The 12693-nt window shown below is 38.7% G+C and overlaps 1 protein-coding gene across 2 annotated transcripts in view; it reads right to left on the reverse strand.

The window, feature by feature from the left end:
* Positions 1-3168, reverse strand: part of OSBPL8 (oxysterol binding protein like 8) — a 190175-nt gene extending 187007 nt beyond the window's left edge. For both annotated transcript variants that reach the window (XM_079773455.1, XM_079773454.1), the window contains exon 1: positions 2707-3168. The gene's annotated coding sequence lies outside the window, so the exon portion shown is untranslated. The remainder of the gene's footprint in view (positions 1-2706) is intronic.
* Positions 3169-12693: the final 9525 nt, after the last annotated feature.

Raw genomic sequence — 12693 nt, forward strand, 5'->3', positions numbered from 1 at the left:
GTCCTTGCTATCATGGACATATTACACTGTTTGCAACATTAACAAAGTTAAATAACACAGGCAAGGATTCCTTCCCTACAAGGTCTCTGAAGAAAGCCTGCAACAAACCTGATAACATTTTTCAGGGAGGAAAAATCCCATCTATCAGGGCTTCCAGATGAGACCTTCAGCTTCACACCTTTGAGAAGATATATGAGGGGGTGGGGACCAAGGTGGAAGGAAGGAGAAATCTAAAAATCTCTCGGGGGTTTCCCCCATACTGACATGAAATCTTCTCACATTAGTCCAGACATCTCTTTCTCTGTCCCATTTACAAGGAAACTACTATATATACTTCAGCCGCAATAGCAATTGCTATAATCAAGCACCTCCATCAATCTCCTTAAAAACAGCCACCTTCATTAATAAAGTACTTAGAAGAAGCTTTTTATGCAACTTGTATTTACATATTATTTGTAGATCATATTCCTAAGAATAAGGTAGGGCCTATGTCTTCCACTTTTGAACCCCCCGATGCTCAGAGATCATTACTACAAATGTGTTCAGCTTTGAATATAATATAAATATTAAAATGTAATTCTTCAGGTATTGCTATTAGGATAATAATTTTCTAAAATAATATTAGAACGCTAAGTATCAATTCTTTATTTTGTCCTTCATGCTTCAATAAAAGTAACCTGTTCTTGGAGGATTATTTATAAACAACCAAATTTAAATGTATTAAGAACACTCTCTAGTTAAAGAAATTCTACAATCTGTCCTTTAAAAGAAGATCCTTTTATAATGCAGATTTTGTAAATTCATAATTTTATTACTTTTTTCTTAAATCAAACCAAAATATAACCCATTACACAAAATTGTATATTTCTTATTTTTTGATGGCTTATTTGTATTTTTTAGTTTTCTTTAGAATTGTATATTTCTCCTCAAAGCATATTTTAAGGGTTTTCAATCCAAAATGAGACAAAAAACTAGATATTACCAAGTTCCTAAGTGCCATAAATGTGTTCTAAGAAACAGATTTGATTAGCCCTGGCTGGATAACTCAGCTGGTTAGTGTATCATCCTGATATGCCAAGGTTGCAGGTTTGATCCTCAATCAGGGCACATTCAAGAAGCAACCAATGAATGCATAAGTAAGTGGAACTATCTATGTCTCTCTCTCAAAATCAGTATTTTTTAAAAGAAGCATTTGATTGCCTCTAAAATGTAGTAACATTCTAACTGCAAAAATACAGCATCATTTTACAGATCACAACTACAATAAATATTAAATAAATATTATGATTCAATGAAAGAAAAATAAACCATGATCATTTTTTAATTAAACAGGCATTTCTAAGCACCTGTGTACAATGCATTGTAGCTCAAATGGTTCACAAGGAATTTGACCGCAAGGACTTAATCTCCATAATTAAAGACCTAAAAGGTAGTTCTTATGTTTCGTCTATTCCCTTTCCTAGTACTCTGAACAAGCATACCGTAGTCATCCATGCATAATTGCTATAAAAAAAAATAACAGATATTTGATATTAGTTGTATTTTCAAGAGGACAAACTGCATTCCCTTACTCTTCCTTCTCCAACCTGTTTTACAAAACTAGCATGATCTCAGTAATTTCATTCCAAAACAGGTTCTAGCCAGCATAGAAATTGACCATAGTCTCTCAGAGTATGATCAGTTTAGATGATGCCTGATGGGATGCACAAACCCTAGGGAGCAAACCACCCATGCTCCACCACAATCCTTGCTCTCCTAAAAAAGCCTCACTTTCTGGGCGAGTTAATAAACACTAATAATTCTACCATACACCGGGCATTCTAATACTACTCAGATGTCATTTAAGTCTTCCAGCATCAGAAAGGCAAAAAAAATCATTAAATTATGTATTTATAGCAAATATGCTGATGTCATCTGATAAGTTTTGTAATCTGTTGAAGTAGGAGCGCAAGTTACCTATCATTTCAGACAGCATTTAGATAAGATGAAATTGGGTACGTTCCCCGGCGCAGATGTACCTCACCAAGTGTTAAATGACTTTTGTGAATGGAAAATCTGCATATACAGTTGCTTCGCCTCCGCCGGTCTTGAGTGGGTGTCTCAATGAACCAAAAAGCACCCTCCCTGTGAAGCTCCTGAGGACCGGATTCCACCCCGGAGAGTGGGCTTCGACACAAACTTTAAATTTACAAGCACAGCGAAGGCTTCGCCTTCCTCTTACGTTACCAGAAGGCCACAGGAACTGAGGTGAGAGGGACAGCTCGGTGTCACTGGGCTGTGCCAGGGCGGTGCAGCCTGCGGCGCGCACAGCCGCCTCCCCAGGGCTGGCACCGGAAAGCCCGAGCCTCCCCTTCACCGCACCGAGCGCCAGCTCGCCCCGGCGCAGGGGCTTCCGGCGGGACCCCGCCGTCCCCCCAAACTTCGGGAGAAGGCAGACTCAGGGCGGCCCAGACGCTCGCACCCCCCCGCAGCCCCTGCCGCGGTGTGAGGATGCAAACGCACCCACGGTGGGCCCCAAACACTCGGCCCGCGCCGGCCTTTGGAATCCCCCGCTCCAGAGGGGACAAAGGAGCCCAAGAGGAACTCCCCGGGGCGGGTGCCCGGAGCCCCCGCGGCCCCAGCTCAGAACGTGAGGCTAGGGACCGTGCAGTTCCGAAGGGGTGCGAAGCCACCGCCCCCCAACTCGGGGACCCACGCGACACTCACCGGTGCGCAGCCCCCGGATTGGCGGGGGCCCAGAGGGCCGGTTCTTCTGGGGCCCTGCACGCGTCCGGCCCGACCTCAACTTCTCTCGGCCCCCGTCGCCGGCGGAAGCTGGGAAGACAGCCCAGACCGAGGGCTCGGTCTCCCCGCCGCGGAGGCGCTGCCGGCTCGCCGCTCCGGGGGGCGGGAACTCCGGCCCCGCGGTCCACCGGCCGGGGCGGGCCCCCCCCTGCCTCGGGCTGTGGGGAACCGGGGGCGCTTTGCCGCCGCGGCGAAAGCTAACGCTGCAGCCGCCGGGGCTGCCGCTACCACTACCGCCCGGCCCGGAGCGCGTCGCGGCCTAATGTTGTCATCGGCCGTGTCGCCGCCTCTCTGGGTCCCCGGAGCCGCGGAGAATCTTCACATTCGAGCGCCCTCCCCGTCCAGGTCCCGCCCGGCCGCGCGCGGGCTGCGGCCACGCCCCTTTGTCGTCACGTGACGGCGCGCGGGGGCGGCCGCCCGGAGGTCTCCCCCGCGGGGCCGGCGGCGCCACGCCCGAGCAGCTGGCAGCGCCAGGTTCTGCCGGAGTCTTATCGCCGCCCACGCCTCCGCACACCCGAGGGCGGCCGCGGGCTGCGAGCCCACCGCCGCCCGCCCCGCGCCCGCGCCTGGCTGAGGCGGGGCCCGCAGGACCGGTCGCGCAGGGTCCTGCCCGATCCGAGCTGCCGACGCGTGAGAGCCCCCGGCTCGGGGCTCGCGACCCCACGCTCGCTGCAGCCCGCCCCGCCTCCCCGGCCTGGGGCTGGCTCAAGTTTTAGTCAAACAAAGGAAAAAAGGTCTCGCGGTGTCTGGCTTGGAAAGCAGTAACTGCTTGTTCCTATTTCTAGTAACAAGTTAATTGTGGCACTTAATTTACTGTTTTCCTCATTAGGGGTTTTCATGTTTAAGAAAACATGATGGTGCATGTCAGTCACACTTGGGTGAAAATAGCCCTAGCAAACTTATGTTAGTTCCTAGTCATGTTCAGGATCCTTCGTGCCAGTTTTACAGCCCATTAAGTTTTACAACGTGTTAGGCTGGTGGCCCTTGGATATTCGGCAATTCGTTCCATTTTTAAAATAAAGCCTACTTCTTTTTTTTTTTTTTTTAATAAAACCCACATGTTTTCATTGATTTCAGAGAGAGGGAAAGAAACATGCATGATGACAGAGAGCCATTGATTGGCTGCCTCCTGCAGGCCCCCACTGGGGATGGAGCCCACAAGCAGGGCGTGTGCCCTGACCTGGAATCCAACCGTGACCTCCTGGTTCACAGGTCCACCCTCAACCACTGAGGCACATCGGTGGGGCCTAATTCTTTAAGTGCCTTAACTTTTGGACATAACCTTTGGCCTTCTTTTTAACCGTTTTCAGAGGAAATCTCCCCCTCAACCTTATTGATGGGAGGAAAAGAGTAAAATGCTAGTCGCAAAAAAAGGAAAAAAAAAATACAGAAATAAGGGAGGTAGAAAAGCAGAAAGTTCATAATCAAATGCCAACAAGAAAACACATGAAAAAAGCTTTCTGTAATAACTAAACTCCGTTTTTAACATTTTCCCTTCCATTGTTAAGGTTTTTTCTTAAGCAGTTTTTTCATCTCACTACATTTTCTTAACACATCAAAAAGTTTTCTGATCAACTGAATACTTTGAAATGAAAAAGCAGTATAGTTTGGCATATATAATACTTATTAGTAATATATTTCATAGAAACTCTACGAAATCATGGAATTTAAGATTCACCATTATTTTGTTACCCAAGAAAGAAAAAAAAAAAAACCTACCAACTAAACTATGCCATACCATTGATATTTTTAAAAGACACATCTTGAATTCAGAGATATTAAAATGTGAAAAACAATGAGTTTCAGAATCTGTGAGATATTGTAATGAACTAGAGTTCCAATGAGGAAAAGATTCTATAGGTTCTGAAGTCTGAGACATAGTACTTATGATTCAAATAAATATGAGGTAAGTTTATTATTCTGTGAATGACATTATTTCAGCAAAGCTGATAACTTTGTAGTTTGTCAACAAATTGAAACCTGTCTCCTATTTTCCAGAGCAGTTTTTTCAAACTGACTAAAAAATCAATTTTATTTTTTAATGAAATAGAATTTAAAGTCAGAATGCCTATCTACTAAGGGCAAGTATTGCTTTGTAAAACCTTTGTCTTAGTTATGGGGGAGAGTGAGAGTGTATCATATGTTGTGATTTAAACTGTATTTCCTATTGTGAGTTGCAATCAAAGAGATTTGATAAATAATGTTCCTAGAGCATAGATAATATGCAAAATATACCAGCAGGGCTCTGTTCTCTGGTGCTTTTCCTTTACTTTGGAAGTGAGACTCAAGATTAGAAAAAGGGGGCAAATTGCCTTGCCTAATCCTCTTCTGTCTTAGCCCCACTTTCTTATATTGGCTATTGAAAATGGTCTTTTTTTGAAATGGAAAGTACTCTACTGAAAGCAAAGAGGCCTAGGTTATAGTCTTAGCTAACTAGATGTGTGACGAGATAAATTACTCTCTGCATTTCAAGTTCTAATAAAAGTGAGGAGTTGTACTACATGCTCTTCAAGGTATGATACTCAACCTTTTTCTCTAATGGATGATGTTCACATTTGAAACAAATAGTCATGGTACACCTAGGATTATACAAATTCTTATCCAACTAGCTGAACTCCTTTCACCATACTCAAGAAAAAGAAATCAGAATGCAAGTAAGTGAAAGTGAAGATATAGGATAACAATTGTAAGTATATATTTCACAAATCTTCTATATATTAACTATTACTTATAATAGTTCCTTATCATGAATAACTAATGATTTGACATATCTCACAACTGATTGCAACACAATGATGTATCATTGCACTAAAGTTGAAAAATATATGCTTTTCAGATACTTTCAGATCTAATATTCTATGATTCCAGGAAATGATCAATCTAGTATTCTCAATGTAATCACAACATCAAGAGAAACTATAATGTGTGATTTTGTACTGTAACTGAAAAATATCCAATAATAACCATTACTATGTTAAGAGATACCTTGCAGTTTGCTATTACTAAAGCGATTTTAAGAATAACATTTTAAAATAAAACTTTTAAATTATCACTATACAATTTTAACTCCAATAAAAATTCATCTCTTTTGCCTAGTGTTCAATAAATTATTAATTTCTAAGAATGAGAAGGATTTTTTCCAAAACAGTTTAAGCACTGACTGGCATGATAATCTTTCTCACAGAATGCATTTAAAACCCTGACCTAGAATGAGAGATTTGGCTTGAGGTTGTTTTTGTTTTTTTTGTTTAGCCTCATAAGCATCCATGTAAATGCTTATGTTGCCAAAGCTTGCTAATGAGGATTTTTCTTGAAGCTTAAGATTGAGAACAACATCAGACATAAATAAGGTATTCACAACTTTGAAGATTGTGGTAGATTGTATTATTACTCTTGGTGATGTGACTTGCTCTAGCCAATGGTTTGGGAGCAGATGTGACACATGCTAACTGCTTTAAATCTGTGTGCAAGGTTCAGGTCAATCTCTTAATCTTGTGCTGGCTGCCGTGAGAAAGGTGTGCTCCAACTAGGGTCTCTGAATAAGAAAATACATGGAGTAGATCCAAAACTGACCTTTATCCTGAAACAGTCCTGAGGCAGCTGACCTGACGCTACTAACATGACACAAGAGTAAAACATAAATATTTGTTGATCTAAATCACAGAGCATTTTGAAATTGTTATATACTTTATAGTAGCATAATCCCACAAATCACCTAAAGTGAATTCGAGCCAATAGATGAGTGGTTCAAAGGTTAAATGCACTATAGAATGATAATATTTAAACTTCTATTTAATAAAATAATAGTAATTTACAAAGTCATCCACCAAATATATGGTAAACATACAATTAATATTTATATATTGTAAATCTATAAAATCTAAAGATTTGCTTGCAAAGTATTTGCATATTGATTTTAAGTATTTCTGTTTAGTATGATTTTCCTCAAGGAAAATTTGGATAATAACCAAAGTAAAAAGAATATAGGCTTCAGTTTCTGTCAATATTGTGGACCAGGTACCTCAGTCAATGATCACACTGAAAACAAAATTCCTGAAAAATTGTTTTTAATCTTATTAAATATATTACTTAACTGGAAATAAGTAAGACATTATTAGTCATAAATGAAATGAAGGAAGAACCTATAAGAGCAGAGCCTAAAGCCAGCCTTTTACCCTAAAGTTATTTGCCAAACCCAGTTAACATAAGCCTTGGTTTTCATTGCCTTATAAGAGACAAAACTCATCACCTGCCCTACACACACACACACACACACACACACACACACACACACACACGGAAAGCTGTGTTTCCAAAGATTATTCATTCAGTGTGAAAATATACTAGAAATAAACTTGCCCCTTACTAGCATACACCCCTCTCCCTATAAAGAAAATTAACTGTCTTAAACCTTGACACCTAGTGGACAGGGGAAAAAACAAAGTCATATCTGATAACTTGGAGTCACAGTCCAGCTCCCACACAAAGATAGTACTTGAATTTATATTGCCTGGGTCAGTGGTTGGCAAACTGCGGCTCGCGAGCCACATGCGGCTCTTTGGCCCCTTGAGTGTGGCTCTTCCACAAAATACCACGTGCGGGCGCGTACATACAGTGCGATTGAAACTTATTGGCCCATGCGCAGAAGTCGGTTTTCGGCTCTCAAAAGAAATTTCAATCGTTGTACTGTTGATATTTGGCTCTGTTGACTAATGAGTTTGCTGACCACTGGCCTGGGTGAATCTAAAACATCTTAAGCCGACAATTTTTAACTGATTGTACTCTCAGATACCAGGCAGAAGCAAATGCTAAATCATCTCTGGAAGAACTCGTCTTCATCTTAAGCCTTACAGAAGGATTATAAATAAAATTCTGAGGGAAACTAGCAGCTCACATTTTTAAATATAGCAAGCACAGAAATAATAAGAAATCATTAGTGAGAAACAGTATAAACAAGACAGCAGAAACAGATTCAAAAGTACTTCAGATACTGAAATTACCAGGCACAGACTAAAAGTAATTATATAAAATATGAATAAAGGAATAAAAGACAAGCTTGAAAATATTACAGAGAACAATAAACTGTAAAGAATGACTGAAGATATTTGGAAAAAAATAGAACTTAAAGAATTAAAAAATATAAATTTTTAAAATTTAAAACTCAGCAGGCAAGTTTAATAGTCTCTTTGATACTGCAGAAGTACAATCTAGTGAACTGGGAAATAGAGCTGAAGAAATTCCAAACACAACAGAAAAAGAAAAATAAACGAAAATGTAAAAGAGACTTTAAGTGACATAGGAGGTATTGTGAGATCTAAAACAAATCTAATTATAGCTCCAGAAGAATAGAATGTGCGACAGAGGCAATATTTGACAAAGATAATGATTGAAGCTTGAGGACTGATGAAAGACTCCAACCTGCAGGCTTGAGTACCCCCAAATCCCAAGCAAGCTAAAGAATAATAAATCCACTTAGATACATCATAATGAAACTATATAGAAAATCAAAAACAAAATAGAAAACCTTAAAAGTAGCAAAGAAAAAATACAGATCATCCTCAAAGCGTCTGGCAATGAACTTTCATCAGTAACAATAGAACCCAGAGACCAAATAATATCTTCACTGGACTAAAGAAAATGACTATCAATACCCAGTGGAAAAATGTTTCAAGAATGAGTGCGGTTCAGCTGGTTGAGCATCGTCCTGTGCACTGAAAGGTCCCCAGTTTGATTCTGGGTCAGGGCACAAGCCCAGGTTGTGGGCTCCATTCCGCTGTCCAAGTGAGTGCGGAAAGCAGCCAATCCATGTTTCTCTCTCACATCAATGTTTCTCTCTCTCCTCCCTTTCTCTCTTCTAAAATAATAAACACATTTTTTAAAAAAAATTAGGCCAAAATAAAGGCATTTTCAGGCAAGCAAAAGGAGAGTTTGCTGCTAATATAGTCTCACTAATGGAAAGTCTAACGAAATGTCTTTCTAAAGACAAAAATAAAATGATCCTAAATGGAAGGTCTGAGTTGAGACTGAAGGAAGAGCATTGAAAATGGAAATATTTATATAAATCTAAAACCATTGATTATGCAAAGCAGTAAGAATTGTTAAAATTATTTTAATAATATATTAAAAGAAAAAATAACAATTACTGATTTGCCTAACATCAGAATAAGTTCAATAAAATTCTCACTTTATACATATCAACCTCATCAGACCAAGTACTATACCCATTTGTATAATTATTTTCATCTGGTATATGCCTTTAGAAGCAAAAACACTAAACATTTCCATTTATTTTTTTTCTCATCCATATAGGCAAAATTATATTAATATTTTACTGCTATTCTCTTTTTAAATAACTATACTGGTACAGCATTTTAAGTTTTTCTTCATAATGACATTTTTATTTCAAATTTGCATAATGTACCAGTGAAGATGATTTATTAATAATCAGACTAAGAAATTAGTGCATAGTTAGAACATCATGATATAGAGTATAAAAAGCAGAATTATATACAATTTTCATATAACTATGAAGCATTAATTGATTCCCACCATAGAAGTCTAAAAATGAAAGTTCATCATAATGAATTATATAATTATGTAGTCACAGGTAAAAGACAATTAAGTCTTATTGAAAAGCTCTGCCTACTCTTCCACCCACCTTGCCTATTCAAAATTAGGTACTGTGATTTTTAACACCATCTCTGGAAATAATTAGAAATTTATGCTCAGGATAAGAATTGACTCCTGAGTTCAGCTCGGAGAGCGTCCAAAATTCCAAATAAATTTTAAAAAAAAAAACTCATTTCTTTCTGATAGCTACATAGACTACCTATTCCCAGTTGTAAATATGTCTTTCATTTCAATTTCATGAGAGTGTATAAAGATCTGTTTATCATAATTACGTAAATATAGGAAACAGAACAAATAATCCCTTAAATTTCTAAAGTTGTAACTATAATGCAATGACATAATGCCTTACTTTAAAAAAATATGTTTTTATTGATTGTAGAGAGAGGGGAAGAGAGAGAGAAAGAAACATCGATGTGAGAGACAAACATCAATGGGTTGCCTCCCCTTCTCTCATCCCTCTTTTCTGTGCACGGGGACAATGCTCAACCAACTAAGCAACTGGCCAGGGCTATTTTTTTTTTTTAAACCAAGCTTTCCTCTCTCTTTCCTTCAACCATATGCGATTATTCAAAGCATACTTCTTGATAAAACCAAATCTATAATTTCACTGCAGAATGTCCAAATGATTTTTATGTCCGTATCTTTAAACATACAAAAAAAGATTATATATTACTAGTATAGATTATCCAGTTAGCTTTGTCCAACCTCTATTTATACATCTATAAACTTTCTGAGAGGTCACAAGTAATTCCATTTGTATAAGTCAGATTGTACATTGTCTTTCAATTTAATAGACATTGTCTTTCAATTTAATGTTGTCAGTTTTTAATCAGTCGAAGGCCCATCCTGTTTACAAAAAAAAAAAAAATTATCATGTATCTGTAGATTATTCCACCTCTTTCCTGAAATGAATGCAAAAACCAGCAAGAGGCCGCACCCTGTAAACTAACAGGTTTCAGAACTGTCATTCCTGCTATTCTCTGCTGGGAATGAAGGTGCCATGCATACTTACAGCATTATCAGGTAGCAGCCATCTAACACCACCCATCCCAACAATGACAGGTCCTACCTAGATGCCTTCTGCCAAATCTAGGTATTTAGTATCTCTTACCCCTCCAGAACACTGATGCAACAGAGATGACAAGGTGGAAAAAGAGGGCACCTACCCTTATGTTCCAAAAACATCTGTTTAGAAATGAATAAAAGAAGCTGCAAAACTTACTTTTGGGGCATTTGAGATCTTTTCCTTACGCATAAGTCGTCAGTTTGGCTCAAATAAACTCATAAAAATTCTCAAAAAACATACAAACAGAAAAACATCTGTTCAACGTGTCCTTGTCTGGTTCTTCCCTCTGCTCTGGGCCCTCTTGATATTCTCCCCTAGCTGTTTTCAGTCACTTCCTGTGGGAGCCTTACTTTTGCCTGGTATTCTGACATGCACAGCTGAGACCAGACTCCCAATCTGACTCATCCAGTGGTTTTCTTTAACCCTAATCCCTGTTAACACCCTCCTGGAAATGGACTGGAGTTGGCATGCCTATATTTAAGACTTCATCTGTGAATGTCAGTTCCTTCCAGAGATGGCCAAAGACTTTACCCCTGGTGGTCCCACATTGTTGATTACTCCCACTAACTTCCTTTTTCTGTCAACCAATAGTCTTGGACCTGACATCATTTACATCCTAACAACCCTTCCTTAAATTATTACAAAAGTAGTCCACCATATAAATATAATGATCTAAACTAAGACCAGGGAAAATTCTAGAAGAAAATGACCTTTATTCAACAAATAGAGGCAAGGGAAGACAAAAGAGGGCACTGCTATAGATTAAAATGGACTCATTAGACATATCAACCAAATGTAACGCATGGACCTTTTTTAGATTGTGATTCAAACAAAGCACGTTTATAAAAATATATCAGTGAGACAATCAGGGAAATGTTAAGAGACTAGATGTTACATGATATTAAGGAATCATTAGTTATTGTCTTAGATATGATAATGATATGTTATTATGTTTTTTTAAATGTCTCAGATGTTAGAGACACATATGCTAAACTATAACTGGGCATCTGCTTTAGAAAAAAAAAGAACTTCAATATATGTTACTTTCTTTTTTCTACCTGTAGGTCAGGTCTGTGGAAATGTACTCTACTACAACTGCTTGTCATTTTCTAACCTTAACCAAATATAGTAATCATTCCCTCCTTATCATGTCATTGCTTTTTCTTAGTAAAAGTACTCAATTCAAAAGCTACTCATGCTACCTGTTATTTGTTCCAACTTCTAAATCCCTGCAAAAGGCTAATATCACATGACCTCTGGTAAATAAATCAGATTGAGCACATTAACATGTTCAAATTTATATAAAGCTTTCTGCAAACACAGATTACTCTAGAGAGGCTAAGAAGCACATGTACTGATCTCCTTGGCATTCACATGATTCAGCTACAAATAGAATTTGAACAGATTCCAAAGGCACAGCTGTCAAATTCATAAAAAGTAGCAAAAAAGTGTCAAGTAAAAGTTTAGGCTTTGCCTTGAATAGTACTAACTGTTACCTGAAAAAAAAAAATTTTAAGTGTTCAGTAAATGTTTTATTTCTTTAGTGCTAATATTTGACAGGAACTAAGTTTAGCAGTGATAATCCAGAAACTGTTATGAGTTAGTATTACTATTAGATCCAAAGAAAATATCAACATCACTTTAATCAATATTATAAGGTTCATTAGTACAAATTTGACTCAGTAAAGTAGTATAATAGAGGAACTGAACTCAAATATAAAGTCAGATTTCAGTTCTAATCCTACCCCTATCATTTATTAGCTGTGTAACCTCACCAATGCTCTTTTTCTCATCTGTGGAGTTTTCTAAAAAGTCAATTTTGCAGTGTTATAAGAATTAAAGAACTCAAGCCCTAGCCAGTTTGGCTCAGTGGTTGGAGTGTCGGCCTGCAGACTGCAGGGTCGAGGGTTTGATTCTGGTCAAATGCATGTACTTCAGTTGTAGGCTCAATCCTGGCCTGGTTGGAGCGAGTGCAGGAGGCACTCAATCTATGTGTCTCTTTCACATCAGTGTTTCTCTCTCTGTCTCCCCCCCTCCTTTTCATTCTCTCTAAAAAATCAGTGGGAAAAATATCCTCGGGTGAGGAGTAACTAAAAATTTAAAAATTTAACTCAAGAAATAGAAACTATTATGATTACTATTTGGGGGAATGTTATATTCTACAAATATTACAAACTGTATTTTCCCTCCACTCAGTTTAAGAAAATTATACA

The sequence above is a fragment of the Cnephaeus nilssonii genome, assembly GCF_951640355.1.
Source record: "Cnephaeus nilssonii genome assembly, chromosome: 6".
Lineage (NCBI taxonomy): Eukaryota > Metazoa > Chordata > Mammalia > Chiroptera > Vespertilionidae > Cnephaeus > Cnephaeus nilssonii.